The sequence below is a fragment of the Corvus kubaryi genome, unplaced genomic scaffold (genome assembly GCF_017639235.1).
Source record: "Corvus kubaryi isolate FWS band 111438036 unplaced genomic scaffold, C.kubaryi_AGA036_p1.0 133, whole genome shotgun sequence".
Classification (NCBI taxonomy): Eukaryota; Metazoa; Chordata; class Aves; order Passeriformes; family Corvidae; genus Corvus; species Corvus kubaryi.
In genome coordinates this window covers 27,621,378-27,634,507 of record NW_024580667.1, presented here as the reverse complement: position 1 = coordinate 27,634,507, position 13,130 = coordinate 27,621,378, and the positions used below count along the sequence as shown (strand labels likewise).

The 13,130-nt window shown below is 41.2% G+C and overlaps 1 protein-coding gene across 1 annotated transcript in view; it reads right to left on the bottom strand.

Moving 5' to 3' along the window:
• The window catches only part of CRACDL (CRACD like), a 65,666-nt gene extending 53,199 nt beyond the window's left edge, over positions 1-12,467 (bottom strand). The window contains exon 1 of the mRNA XM_042040768.1: positions 12,404-12,467. The gene's annotated coding sequence lies outside the window, so the exon portion shown is untranslated. The remainder of the gene's footprint in view (positions 1-12,403) is intronic.
• Between the last annotated feature and the right edge of the window lie 663 nt (positions 12,468-13,130).

The following is a 13,130-nucleotide window of genomic DNA, read 5'->3' as shown; positions in this document are numbered from 1 at the left end:
GTGTAACTGGAGTCCACCCCACATACAAGAGGCAGGTTCTGGCTGCACAATGAACTTTGGTTCTGACACACTCAACCTTGTGCTTTGACTCAGCAAAGTAAATAATGCTCCTTACAAGCACAAAATTGTCAGGGCGTTCTGGTTTAACACACAGTACGTTATCAGGCATTACACATCCAATATAATTAATTAAGACATTTAAAAGCTGAAGTGGTTTCACCTGGTATTTGGCAGTCTGCTGTTCATTAGCAAAGTGGCTGAGAGTTTAACAAGAAACATCACAAAGACTAGCTAAAAGTTGAAGACCATTTTGATTACAAACCTTCTCATGTAAGTAGACCACTTGCATGTTCCTATCACAGTAGCGCTCTTACCTGCACTAGAAAATGGCTTTTGCTTCCTTACCCTAACCTTTTAAAGCAGATATTGTCTCCAGATCACTACAAACTGTACAGACTGTTGCGGAGTAAAAAGTTTTAATAATATCACAGCAGACTCTTGGGCTGAGCTAATACAAGCACTCAGCTTTAGTCTAATACTAATAGCCAAACAAACAGAGTTAGGATGATGCTCAGTGCTATTGTAAATTCCAGCCACATTCCATACTGAAGAGTGGATGGAGAAAACAAAATGGTGTAATCACTTACAAATATTATGAAGAAAACTGGAATGGTCACGTTTATTTTGCCCTATGCTTCAGAAATAGAGGCTATTAAAATAACAACTAGTCAGATACAAAAAGCTTGGAGGAAATTAGACTTTATATTATGGAAATACAGCTGACAAATGCAGTGCTGTAGGAACAGATGTGGTTGAGAAAACAGTGAAATACTTTTCAGCAGAATTTGCAAGGTTTTTTTGTGGAGGTGGAACCAGGAAGCCCTTGCTGGAGATTCCCACACCATCATCCATAGATCCAAAGTACCTATGAGTCCAACAGGAAGTTGAGATGTACCTATCTGCACACATAGTCCTCTTATCTTGTTGTGATTGAGCTACAGTTTGTGACTTTCATTCAGAATAAGACTGCAAAGCAGCTGAGCTGGTTATTAAACCAGACTGTTGAAGCAATGCAAGTAAAAACTACAGAATCTGATTTAAAAGTTACAGTCTAATTGTCAGTATTTTGCTTCGACTAAGAAACTTGCCACATCAGGCTCATTGGAAGAGTTGCAGAGAAAGTTTCAAGAAAACTGACCAAAAATCTTTTGTGTACACAGGACAATTTACAGTGCTCTCTGCTCATAGAGTAATTTCGTATCAGATTCACAGGATTAGCTTTTGCTAAAAAAATCCTCTCACAGCGAGAAAGGTCATGGAAACAACCTCTTTGCCCTAGAGCAGACAGCACTTCCTCAAAGCACTCCATCAGAGTCCAAATAAAAACACTGATACGCTTGTGCTAACAGTGTTGTGTTACACAAGAGTTGGTAACCAGTTTAAAGAGCATAATTTTGTCAAAACAGCAGGCCAGCTACCATTATCCTTCCATATAGTGCAGACTCAATGCAAATGTCAGAGGAGCCAGACCATTTACTTGGTTCAGGTATCTCTGAAATGGACTAACCTTCAGTCCCATAAAACTTTGAACTTTGCCTGTTCAAATGTTGAAGCCCACTTGGGGATTCTGGAATATCAGATATGCAGTAGTATATTATTACAAACCCATGATTTCAACTTGCTTCTAGGAAAGAAATATTTTTCTCCCTATCATCTTCCACTGTTAAATTTCAAGTTAATAACACACTGTTGTGACTGGCTTAAGCAATACTGAAGCAATTCAAAGCAAATGTAAAATGCAACAGAGATTCCTTATCCAAGAACATAATGAGAGCAACAGAACCATCATCATAGATGCATGGCAAGTCCAAAGAAGCAACTGATGTTCTGGGGCAGAAAAGATGTCCCTTCAGATTGCTATCACGAATGCAGATACTTGTATTGCAGAGATGTTTCTGTGTGAAAGACGAAAGCAAGGAAGGAGAAACTTTGCAGGAAAAACAGTAGCAAAGGCAGCGGAAAGACCAAGGGAAAGCAAGAGTAGTTATTGAAAAAAAAAATCCTAAAAAGGGCTAATGACAGAGCATCACTTCACTGGTGGCAGAACAAAGTAGGGAGTGATACTCAGAGAAGCCTCCTTCCTCTTCATTGAATTCTGCTTCATCCATGGAATCAAGGTTTGTTTGGGGGTTTTTTTAATTGCCACAATTAGACCTGGCTTCATCATCAGATTAACATTAGCTAAAAGCCTGGTTTTCACCTAAGTTTTGACAGCCTCAGATCTCAAGTGAATCCAGGGACACAAACCAATTCTGACCTTGCAGCAGATTGCTGTTCTGTCTTGCCCACATATGGCTTTATTCATACACACTACAATGTGATCTCAAATGCCCATGCAAAAGTGGAAGAAGCAGCAGCAGCAGATCGACTTTCAGGTGACTTTTGATGATTTCTTTCACAGCTGTGGCAAGAATTAACACAGGCATACTTGTCAAAAGAAGCAAGTGAGCCTGCTCTACAGCCAAGAGGCCACAGACAGGACAACACCTACACACCCCACCAACCCACAGGACCCTGCGCTCACAGGAGCTGTGCTAGAAGGCTCCCTCTCCTGTGCTGAACTCCATCCACCTTTCCCAGGAGCCATAATGTTCCTCACTGTATTCTGCACCCCAGCTTACCAGACACGTTACCTTCACACCATCACGGCACCCAACACAGTGCTCCTTCAGACACATTTGCAGATACCTCAGAAATTTTGTCCAGCACATAGAAGGAGCCGATTCCCTGAAGTACTTTTGGCTTCTCAGCTGACTGCACTATGTACCACAGTTTCTCAAAACTAATCTGCTGTTTCAGAGAAACATGAAACTTATGAGAACATGTCAATTCATTCATAATATATGCTCTTCTACAAATATGTAACACAGATTGGAACTGACATTCAAGATGACCCACACCCTATATAAGCCTCACAAAAACTGCCTAGTTATTCACTTTTCCAGCTTGGCAAACTAAGCCTCCACACTCACTGTCAAACTAAAACATTTGTTAAAATAATTCTTGGCTTCCTTCCACTCCAAACAAATTCATCAGACAGATATTTCAACTCATTTTTGACTCAAGCAAGCAGAAATAGGGAGGTACAAAAGTAGAGATGTAGGAGCCTTCATTAATTAGAATATGACTTTTTTTTTGTACACCTTTTTCTACAACATAAGGATAATGGAAGGTTTCGGCTGTTTTTGAGGTCACTGTCTCCAATTAAGAGAAACGCATGAGCTTTAAACAAATCAGACAACCGTGGAACAATTTTAATCCCTGAATGAATAAATCCCTTGGGGGACGTGGCTGCAGAGAAATCAATGGGCAATTCTATTAAGCCTTAACAGCAAATAAGGCACAATCTGGCTTCTACAATAAACCTCAAAGCCACAGATCCTGTCATAAGAATTTATCAGATTTGTGTGATCAGTCATCAGTGTACAGAGCCCGATTATACCCAGAATATCTTCTGCTTACAGCAGCTGTTGGAACAGCATTGTACTAGACCATCTTCGAGTTAGGGGCTATAATCTTACAGCAAAAAAATGACAGGAATAAGTGTTAGCTGGGTGAATACTCATTTGTTCCGGTGAACTCCTACTCTGTCAGCACCCTGCTGCCCACTGACCTTACCTCTAGCTCCAAAGTGTTAAGAGAAGTGTGAGCTGTGACTGTGAGAAAATTGGCATTTGCTCCCACAGCCTTTTACAGCAACACATAAATGACCTCCTCTGCCCTATAGACTGGAAGTACTCTCTCTAGCTGTGGGATCAAACACAAATCATTCATACCTTGCTATATATCAAGTCCACAGGCTAGCACAGAAAATAGAACTGTGCTTTGAAAAAAATCATCAAAACAGAAGACACAACTTCCCCTCCCCTTCAATACACCTAAATGGTCACCTACTGACACCTGTCAGGGTAAGGACAAAATCACTTTGCTTGGTGTGGTTGATGCAGCCACCATCTAGGAGCCTCTGCCTCAGGCTACATCTGCTCTTGTAAGTGAAACACTCTCAGGATTGTTCTGCGGCACCAGAGACAACATTTCTGTACCTGAAACAAGACTGCTAAACTCTCATGATCTTCAGAAGAGGTTGACTACATCCACTCCACTTGTTGAAAGCCATCACCAGTCTATCCAACCAGGATTGTGTCCAGGGCCGTTCCAACAACACAAGATCAATGAAAGCCTGACTCAGGAACATTTCCTGCACTATTGAGTAGTTTAGATGCAACTTCCCTGTCCACCTACCTGAACTGTTCAGATCTGAGACATGTCCAAGGTACATGACAGCTGCCTTCTTTGCTCACAGAACCAAATTTCCTTTCCTTGAAATCAAGGTATGTGAACAAGGAAAGAGGGTGAAATTGACATATATACATACAGCTACTATCCAGACAGAGCTATACTACAGACATGGCACACACCCAGTGCTCACAAGTTCAGAAGTACTCCCTATGAGCATCCACTGTTTAGATGAATAGTTATTGAGGGTAAAGTTTTCACAGCCATTGAATGCCTAAAGATAGAGATGGGAGCCATCATTTCTTGCAGTGAATAGGAAGCATTACCCAATAAGATGCACAATGGGGTTTTCAGGTTAGGTGCCTCGTTCCTATTGCAGTTAACTGGAATTATATCCCTGAAGATGTTAAAAGCCTCTGTGTTGAGTGTGATGCCTTTGTTATCCCTTTACACAAAAGTACAATGCCTCTAATCCATTACACTGGCTTATGAAAGAAAGAAATATAGGAGTAATACTACAGGCAAGTGTTTTCCTCCTTCTCCTGGGTAAAAAAAAAATATATCACCTGCATATTTCAGCTTTGCAATCTTGCTTCATGTCTATCTCTGAGAAAATAAATTGAAGTCCTATGGAAGCTGCTCAGGTAAATTTGAACACTGCCTAGTAGTGTGAGACACAAGACAGGCAGAAATAGTTAAGTAGTTTAATTCACACTGGTTTGGCATTTGGTCAAAGAGGTTTTGTAGAAGTAATCAGAAAAAGGGAACCTTAAGTCATTAGAAAGAAAAGTAATTTTCACAGTGACACTTGACTTTTTTTCCCCCAGCATCCTTTCACTGATGCAAGTTACCCAGAACTCTGTGATCTGCACAATCAACTTAAAACACTGATGTACAGTTAGCACCTCACTTTAAAGAAATAAACCAGTAAAGAAACACAGCACTCTTCATCAGTTGGTTCAGCAGCAATTAGACAAACTGAGTTTACAGTCTGCACCATACTTTCATCTCACAATAAGATTTGAAAAGAGCTAGGCTACAAGATTAAAAAAATATATATCTATACCTGTGCTCCCATGATTTTGTATCAAATAACTTTTGAGAAAAGTACATATTTAATTGAATATTTGAGAGCAGCAACCTCTACAGTATCTCATAAAGCAGGCTGCTGAGGAACAAGAAACCCATGGACCAGATACAGTCTATGACTTCACCTTGATAATTTTGGACTGAGTGATTCCAGGGGAATGCATTAGGACAAGAAAGAAAGCGAATATGTGCCCTGCCAAATGGGTCTGACAGTTCTCCTTGGGTTGCAGGAAAATTCTCATTTGTCCTATAAACCAATACTAGGAGAAAATTATAACACACACTGTCATAAGAAAATGCTCCTCATTAACTGTTCCTATAAACATTAATGGCAAGAAAGAGGGACAAAAGTAAAAAATGTTATCCTCCTTATTTTAACAAGGGACATCTTTTTTCAGAGTTAAGTTAGAAGTATTCATGTTTGGAAGCTAAATCTAAAATACCTGAAATGGGCTCCATTTCATAAACTGTTGAGTACTCATCTCTATAAAAAAATCAACCCTTAGTTCATCCACCTTCAGTGTCCCAAAGACATTAGCCACCTAGGAAAATTCAGGACACTTCACTGAAATACACTAACTTGTCTTTCTTTAAATACTCCTTTTTAAAATCCTGAGACAACAGTGCTGATGAGAATAGCATTTTCTTTTTCTTGCTTGGATTATCTGCCGGTGTGGCAAAATTCAGCTACCACTGATAGCTTGAATGCACCAAGCAAGATATGGAGAAGGATCTCTGCAAGTCTGCATGTTCATTCATGTTTACAAAAACTGACATCACACAGACTTAAGAGACTGATTGACGTATTTTAACTGTTTGCTTAAATGATAATCAACTCCAGGTTTCTCATGCTCTTTTTGTTTCACAGTGTCTTATATATTTGTTCATGACACACTGTTGAAGAAATTAAAGGCTGATTTCTGTTTGGCTAAAGACATCAAGTAAACTCTATTTTATTATGATGCTGCCACCTATAGTCTTTCTGAACACCACACTACCTCTCCACGGTTTTGATTTGCATTTAAATTTCTAAAAATTGCATTGTTTATCCTTTGCTAAAACTTTCAACATCACCCCACCCTGCAAGGAAAACGTCAAATAAAATGTTTGGAGAGACACGCTTTTGTTATCTTTCTTCTGTGATTTCCAGCCCCACCAAGAAATCTCCCCAGTTTTGGCTACTCTGATGTTCTCTGATGAAAACTCTGCTTTCAGAAGGTCTGAGAAGAGCAGGTGACTCTGAGGTGAATGTCTACCAAACCAGCATAAATGGTTACTTCCAAACACCAGAGAGCATGTCTGAACACACTACACAACCAGCCTACAGTGTGCAGAAGACAGGATGGAAACCAGATCTGAAATTTCTGTGAGGCCTAATGGAGAACTCTCACCAGATACTCCTATATATACTTAATTCCTGCTCTACTCCCGTACTCTGATTAGGACAACTAAGCAGTGACATTAATTCTCTTCCTCTCCTGTTGTTTTTTTTGTACAACAGTTTTCTTAAGCTAACCATCATTAAGTAAAAATCAGACCTCGAGTAGACCAGACATACATGCCTTCCACTGCAAGACACAATTGTGGATCTGGAACCTCTCTGTCCTGTAATCTTACCAGCCAAGACCTAAGCCATAGGAGTGTTCCTAGCTATGAAACTGTCAACCCAATGGTGATGCATTAAACACTACACCAACTCAAAAGGCCTGTAGCTGCAGAAATTAGCAATTTGTTCTTCTTCTAGGAATGGAATTAGTTAGAAGGACAGATAGACAGATCATGTGTCTGTCCCTCCTTAACTTCCAATCTGTCCAAGTACCTATGGAAACTCTTGCATGTTTCCATGGTCAGCTGATGCAGTGCAACCCCCGCCTCTGCCCAACTCCCCAATACCTGGAAAAAAACCTTAGTGATACTGATTCTAGTATTAAGGAAAGAATGTCACAACTGTAAGATTAAAAGAGCTACTAATTTTGATGGCATACAGTGCCCTGAGTCCTTTAAGTTCCACATTATACTGTATTTATAACCTCTTTGTTCAATTCTAGAATATTTTCCATTTTAGGAAGGGAAGAAACCTACTCGAGTGTAGAATCAAACAAACCCCTTAATTGTAAAATACAGGCAGCTGATTGCATTGTATTAGACAATGAGTTAGAAGATGAAGCCGTTCCTTTGTTATATTCTACTTCTCTTTAAATAGCAGAGTTGCCAAAGCTGATGTGATAAAAGAAGAATGACATGAAGAATGAGAACTGTGTAATCTTCCCATCTTGCTCACCAATTTAAGATACAAAGGAGTAAAAGTGCAACCTGTCTCCCTTGTCTAGAACTTTTATGTGCTGCAGATGAAAAACAAAACAAAACACACTGAGTTTTTAGCTTTTCAGGGATGCAATATTAAACAATGTCATTAAAAAGAAATTGACTTTTTGAAAAAATAAACTCCTTTTCTGTTACCAAAAAAAAATTTTTTTAAATTTAAAAAAATTTTTTAAAATGAAGAGCTATTGTGTATTTTTATCCATAGAACAAACAAACTGTTTATAGGCACTGTAGTTTGGCAGTGCGAGCTGAAGCACTTTTTATAACTGTGTACTCTCAGGAGTGGCTTGCCTGTAAACTCAGACATTATCCCTAAAATCATTAGTGTTTCCATAAAACAAAAAAATTGTGCTGCAGTACTGTCAAGAAATTTTCCTTGAAGGACTCTTTTCAAAGCTACTTCTGTCTTAACTTAGCAACAAATTTCACCAGAAAACCAGCTGGCAGAGGACAGCACAGAACGTATGTGCCAGCTTATACAGGAGCAGGTTTTCCATAGTCCTGGAGCTGACTGATGAAGTCTGCTCTCAAGCAGCTGGGAGCATGGAGAACCATGGGCCTGAGAATTCTGAGAAACAAAATGCACTGGAAGAAATACCAAAGAAATCAGTGTCCTCTTTTATCTCATTCTCTTCAAACATCAACAGACTGGCTAAAAAACCATTTGCCCTAAGTAAATACTCTTGTAATTACACTTCACTAGACTCATTCAAGGTCATGAAGAGTCAATGGTGATAAACTGCTAAGAAGTCCCACTTCCTCTCTTATACCTGTTTTGATGCATATTTCTCCGAGTCATTGATTTAATCTTCCTCTTGAATTATTCCAAAATTTGTCAGAATTTAAGGCATCACCAGTGTGTACAGTGAGATTTGCTCCCAAGGTGCACTTCAAAAGCACTGTACAAAAGCAGATGCACCATCTGCTGTTTGAAGGGTTCCAAGACACTTTTCTGTTACACTCCTGCAACTACTGGGTAAGCTACTACTGCCAAGAGGAATTCTGCTGACTCCCTTTGAGGCTATATAGACTACAGGCATCAGGAATAATAGGGCTTGCAAGAGGTATGAACACAGTAAAATGGTACCATTGAAATTAAGACAATGATTATTTAAGTCTGAGCTTCACTAGAAGTACCACTGCCAATCGTTTTCACAGAAACATCTACTAATACACTTACACTCTTCTCCCAGACCTCTCTCTGTATTTTCTCAGGGGCCAACACACCCAGTTGCTTGGCTTTGAGCTGCCAAGACTTTTAGTTTCATCCTGTTAAAACTCATCAAACAGATGTAGGCATTTTACACTCAGAATTCTACAACCCACTATGTGCACTCTTTTTAGACACCAAAAAATGGAGTACTCCAGAATTCCTATACTGATTGCATTGTTTACTTTTGTAAGTAAATTTGTCTAATTTAATCTAAAAAATGTCTAATTTCAAAACTTTCCATTTTAAATGTATTTCAGAGCAGCCAGACATCACCTTGCCTCTTATATTGCACTTTTACCTACATCTACCCCCAAAAAGTTAATCAAATTCCTGTATCAGGAAGATCATTCCATTAATGACTTTATGAGATGGCACAGATTTAATGAGCCTGTTCTAGCTTCACCCTCTTCATGTGTAGTGATGGAATGAGAGAGGCTGCAGTGCCACACTGAGAAAGCACTGTGGAGAGATTTGTGCAAGTATTGGCCAGCTCAAAAACGTAAACTGAGAGGACTCAACCTTCTCAAACCCAAATAATTCTGAGGGAGTTCTGCTGACTTGAGGATGAGCAGCAATGCACAGAAATGCTTTGGTACAGATAAAGCCATCTTCCTTAAGTGACTGTGTCCATGAATGGATGTTTCACTGTAAGAAAATGGGTAAGTAAATGGTCTCCTTTCCTGACCTTTTTGCATAGACTCTCTCCTCTCTTTAATAATACAGAGCGATAAATCTTGCAGTAAGAGAAGACTGTATCTTTAATGCCTTGGATACATTACATTTTATGACTGAATTTCCATCTCTCTTGTGATTGTTAACTCTCTTCCAGTATATGCACAGTTGGGAAAGGAAGCAGCTTTTTCTTAGAGCACGTCACAGTCCTAGCATGTATAGCCTTCATTCTACTGCCTTCCAACAAAGATTTCCACCTTCAAGTGGATATCCTTTAGTATTCTGGACTTAAACAAACTAGACATACTAAGTTCATCAGCACCTACAATTGCAGAAAGGCACTTCTAGGCTTCTGTAACAAATAGATAAATGAACTGTGCATTGCTGGATACATACTATGTTTAATGGGCCAAAGCCAGAGCTTACTGTTACGAAGCAAGACCTCAGAGGACAAGAGAACTGATGCATTCCAGCTGTGCAGGGCACTGGACAAGAGATCTGTGACTCTAGTAACAACAGACTTCAGAGTCACCTTCACTTTCTGCACAGGGAGTGCTCTGCAGGTCCCTATCTAAAATGTGTATGGGTTATACTCTCCAGTCAACAACTGGCTGTGCTGGAAACACACATCTGAAATCAAGAGTGGAACAGGTGGGCTATGAGGCAATGACCATTTATTAAATCTTCACACAAAACAGGGAGAACTGGTCTATGTATTGTTAGACATTGATGATGTCACTTTTGTCCTGGTGAATCTGAAATGCAGCTTTGCTGCTGCAATAAATATTTGCCTGAGACATTTCCATATTTCAATCCCATTTTCAGTTCCTTGGTAACAGTTCAGTGCCAGTCCTTGTTATTAAGGAGTTTTTTTACTCCTTTTTGCTACTCTTTCATCATGACTATAAATACTGAAGCTGCCAGCCAAGTACTGTACAGCTGTTAATGTCCTGCACAACAGAGGACAGCAGAGGCTGTCAGTACCACCACAGGCTGAGTGTGAGCAAACCCTTTCCTCTGTAAAGCTCAGTGGCAGGCAGCACACACGTATTCCCATCACTGCCTCAGAAGCAACACTGCCAGGTTAGCTGTTTTTTTTCCAAGAGAAGAATTAGACCCTATACAACCAGAAGCACATGCTAAAGAAAACATTTTTAATTAAAAACACAGCAGAATTTAAGCTCACAAGGTCTTTGTGAAAGCAAAGAAACATGACCTTCTGGTTTCTATAAACTCTGACGTCTGTACATAGACAAACTAATTACCCACCACTATAAACAACCACAGACAGCTCCTACCTCATCACTGGATAAACCTAAATGCACCTGCTCCCTTTCCTTTAATGATAAGCCAACTCCTACCCTGAAACCTCCTTCTTTCAATGATTAAAGAGCTACAAGGCAAGTACCAGTAATAAAGTTACTTTTTTTTTTCCTTCTGTAATCTAATCTTTGCCCTGTAGAAACTGCTGATGAGAGCTCAGTTCCACTTAAAATTTACATAAAAACAATCCATATCATGTTGCATGGAAAAGGACTGTTGCCCCAGTGTTTATTGGCATGGTGATACAAAGACTGAGAATTTACTCTGATGCAAAAATGATGTACAGCTTTGTATCAGTATCAAACAGGCTTTGATGCATGGTTGCTATTTTTGGAAGCTAATGATCTGTGAGTGATAAAGCAAATGAACTTCTTAATGATGACAAATACAGGAGAATGTACAGTGCTGAGTAGAGAACATGATGTCCAACCAAAGAGAGATTTATGGGAGATAGTTATGGTACCTAAGATTTATAATGGCAAAGTAAGAGAGCAGGAAAACCTTCTGGAAGATCTTGTGTGTCTACCTGGAAAAACAATCTATTTTCAGACAAAGGACAGAATGTACAGTCCACTGCATGCTTCTAGCTGATACTTACTTTTTTTTGGTACTTATATGCATATAAAGCCTAAGATATGTATAACTTTACCCAATTTAAATACAATTAAAATAGCGATAGAAAAAAAATTTATGTTTTTAACTTGTGTGAAAATATGCAAGCAATTATTGTTTGTATTGTTGGGGTGCTCCTATAAACGTCTCTTTATATATAGGGTGGTTTTCAGTCAATCATATGGCAAAACTGGTAGGGTGATGTTTTCACACCTAAAATTTCATGGTGCTCTTAAAAGGTTTTGAACTGGAGAGATTCCTGTACAGTAACCTAAGATCCATCAGTGGCAATTAAAATTTAATACACTAAATATACTATTGAGAGTAAAGTTTGTCAACAGAAGCTAGCATAATAATGAAAACAATGCATTTGTGGTATTTCAGGTCTAGTGTCCAAAAATATACTAAAGAGGGGGGAAAGTCACACAATTTACAGCTAATTTCAGGGTAGAGGATCAGTCAGCATTTTGAGAGATATTTGAGGAATGGGAGAGGAAAAACCACAGCCTTTAGGGCAAGAAAACATGCCTGCCAGCTGAGCTCAGCCTTCCTGCAGGGAGCCGGGCTGGTGGGAGCACAAGCCTGTTCGCCTCAATCCCATTCACACCTTCGAGAAACCTGGAAACGCCGGTCGGGACGCAGCCGTTTGCGTACGTGGAAACCGGTGTCCCACTAGGTACCTTTGGCCTCTCAATTAAACGCCTGCTTTGCTTCAGATTAAGCGTCTCCGGTCGCTGTGCTCCCAGACAAACAGCCTCCGGAGAAGACGCGGGGAAGGAAGCAAAGCCCTGCCCGCCGCCCAGCCTCCCCCGACGGCAGCGCCCGCGGCTTGGCCCGAGGGAGCCCGGCAGGTCCCTCGCTGCCCTCACTCACCTGGAGCCCGTGTGGGGCGGCGGGACAGCGGTGCCGGCGGCGGGGAGCGGCGGGGAGCGGCGGAGCCGGGCGGCGCGGGCCCATCCGAGCCGCGGACCTGCCGCCACCTGCCCGCGGGCCTGCCCGCTCCTCCCCGGGCCCGCCGCCACCTGCGGCCCAGGACCCGCCCGCGGCCGCGGGGCCAAAGGCGAGGCGAGCCCGCGGCGCTGCCCCGGGGGCGGGCGGGGTGCGGCGCTGAGGTGTTTTCCACCTCGGCAAGACATTGACCGCGGCGGGTCACAGAGGCACGCGGGGCTGAGGAGAAGGAGAGGACCAGGCACTGTGAAAGGGCGATTTCACCGCCACAGCTTTCTGCCTCGGCTTTGCTTTCCCCCCGTCGCCTACCCGAAGTAGCTTAAGGTAGCGATGAGCCATCTCCAGGTTGTTTTCTCGAGCGAGTTAGAGTGTTGGAGGTGGCGGGGTACTTGCAGCTCGTAGCTACAGTCAGGATTCTTGCGGCGGTATCAGAGTGAAAGGCTCTAGCTGAAGTTGCTTGCATCTGTGAACAGCAGTGCCCTTGGATCTTCAAATGGGGTATTTCAAGCTTAGCTTCTGTGCAAGAGGTGAGAAAGGAAGGCTGGACGAACTGGCTAGAAGAACTGACCAAAATAACATCGAGTAGTTTGTTCCCCACTTCAGCATCTTATCTATTTCAATAAATTTCTCTCAAACTTGTGAGTTCTGGTTT